General features: G+C 49.1%; 1 pseudogene; it reads right to left on the reverse strand.

The window, feature by feature from the left end:
* Window positions 1-161: 161 nt before the first annotated feature.
* Window positions 162-2,155, reverse strand: LOC103598796 (annotated as a pseudogene).
* Between the last annotated feature and the right edge of the window lie 497 nt (window positions 2,156-2,652).

The following is a 2,652-nucleotide window of genomic DNA, read 5'->3' on the forward strand; positions in this document are numbered from 1 at the left end:
AGTTTCATAATGAGGGGTTGGGGCCCATTCTTAATTTTTTTTTTTTTTTTTTTTTTTTTTACCATTTAACCTGATTTAATGTTTCTTCACAAATGGTGAAATATACTAAAGTACAGACAGGGAACAATCGTAATGTTGTGGCCAACATTATAAATAAGGAATTATAAATTTAAAACATTTTCTGGTTTAAAAAGTAAATCTGGTAGGCGATGCAGCTCTGCCAGGTCTCCGTGTTCCTGATGGTGCTCGCCTTTATCCATTTTTCCCAGTCTTCCACATCCACCTCTTCTTCCTCCCATCTGTTCCATCAAAGGTCCAGGGGATCTTCCCAGCACCACTTCCTCTTCCTCCACCAAAGCCACCTCGGTCCATGCCCCGGCCACCATGGGAGCCACCTCTGTCTCCACAGCCACCTCTGAACATTCCACCGGGACTGCCACAGTCCATGAGGCCGCCTCTTCCTCCCCGTGTGCCACCAGGGCCTCTCCTGCCATGATCACCGCCCAGGGATGGGAAGGGTGGTGGAGGAAGGCTTCAGGCTTTGGGGTCTTACGCTGGTTGCATTCTGTTCTCCAGGTGAAGTTCTGGTTTCCACAACCCGGATTGGGACACTGCCAGTCTCCAGCTCAGTGCTGAATGTTTCCTCCTCCAGAGGGGTTAGGGGGAAGGGGGAAAGCCTTTTCTGTCTCTATGACCTCCCGTGCGACCACGGGTCCCCCAGGACCTCCTGGGCCCCTGGACCTCCACGGAGCAGTGGCAGCATCCCTCTGCCCCCACCGGGCAGCATGCCACCCTGCATGCTGTTCACTAGAAGCTTCTTCTGTACAAGAGAGACTTTAAGTGTGCTCCCTTGAAAATCTTTCCCATCAACCACTCCACAGCAGCCTTGGCAGTGGCAGGTCTTCATAGGACACTGTGGTATGGCCTTGGGGCTTTCCCATTTCCTTATCCAGGTAGGAATAAGAATTGGGTTGCCCAGTTCTCTTGTTCATCTTAACAACCCCACACCGCTTAAAGAAGTCTGCCAGATCATCTAGAGTCACATTGTCATTTAATCCTTGCACATAAATTGCACTGTTGTCAGAGTCTTCATCCAGATCTACGGGTGGGCCTATATCAAGATCTGGTCCTTCGTCCATGGGTCTACCAGGCTTATTGAAGCCACCTTGCTCTCCAGCGCCCATTGCACCACCTCCTCCTCCCTGCCCACCTCTGCTCATGCTTCCACGATTAGATCCCCCTCTTCCCCTGCCCCGGTTATCAGGATCATTCATGCTCCGGTGCTCTCTTTGTCTGGAAAGGATTTTGGCCAGACTCCTGCCCATAAACACCCGTGTTATTGTGGTGGTCCTATAAGAATGAACTCTGCTGCCCATAGCTGCTGCTCTGCTGGCTATACTGACTTGGAGGCTGGCTGTAGGATCCAGTCTGGGGGGATAACTAGTGGGAGGCCGCTGCCCATAGCTGCTTTGTTGACCATAGCTACTCTGCTGTCCATAGCTGCTCGGTTGTCCACAGATGTTCTGCTGAGAGTAACTGCTCTGATCATAACTCGTTGGCTGTGGAGAGGAATAGTTGGTAGGAGGACAGGATGGAGGTGTGGTGACTGGCTGCACAGGGTAGCTTCCAGCTGCCTGGGGATAACTGTAGTTACTCTGTCCATATCCCAGGCTGGGCTGGTTATAACTCCCTGTGCTAGATTGAGGTTGACTAGTCTCAGCAGGCTTGTTCCCATCCTGCGGTCTTGCAGGTGTGGTGGCTGCGGCTGCTGGCCATAGGCTGGGTAAGCAAGCTGAGTGCCATATGCAGACTGAGCTGCAGAGGAGGCCTGGGTGGTGGTGACTATAGCAGTGGTGGTATCATAAGCACCAGTGCCATACCCCTGGACAGGCTGGCTGTATGCCTGGGGGGCAGTTGGAGTAGTATAACCAGTGGGAGGCTGTCCATAAGAAGTTGCACAGGTGGTCTGCCCACAAGTCACGGTGGTCTGAGCCTGGGTATAGCTGACATCAGTGGGCTGCCCATAGGTTCCATAGCTTTGTTGCCCATATACTTGGGTGGTCTGTGCATATCCTTGCGTGGGCTGGGCAGTGTAAGCACTGTAGCCCTGCTGGGCTGCAGCTTGGCTGTAGGTACTGTAATCTGTGGATGCCATCTTCTCTCCCTCTTCATTCTCTCCCCATTCTTGATTCTTCTTTTATTTAAAAGAGCATTAGCCTTTTAAAAAAAGTTTTTATATTTTAATTTCTCAATATACATTGTAGTTGATTTTTATGACCCTTTACCCGTTCCTCTTTCCCCCTCCCTCTCTCCCCTCCTTTCCCCCCTACATCATACCTGTTCACTTGTCTTAACAAGTTCAAGGAATTGTTATTGTTGTTTCTTCTTCCCCCTCACCTTTTATTTGTTTGGGTGTTTATTTATTTTTAGCTCCTACAAATAAGTGAGAACATGTGGTATTTCTCTTTTTGTGCCAGACTTGGGATTATATTAAACTAAAAAGCTTCTGCACAGCAAAAGAAACAATCAACAGAGTGAAAAGACAACCAACAGAGTGGGAGAAAATATTTGCAAAATATACACCAACAGGACTTGGGATTATATTAAACTAAAAAGCTTCTGCACAGCAAAAGAAACAATCAACAGAGTGAA

This window comes from Galeopterus variegatus, unplaced genomic scaffold, assembly GCF_000696425.1.
Source record: "Galeopterus variegatus unplaced genomic scaffold, G_variegatus-3.0.2 Scaffold2740, whole genome shotgun sequence".
Taxonomy (NCBI): domain Eukaryota; kingdom Metazoa; phylum Chordata; class Mammalia; order Dermoptera; family Cynocephalidae; genus Galeopterus; species Galeopterus variegatus.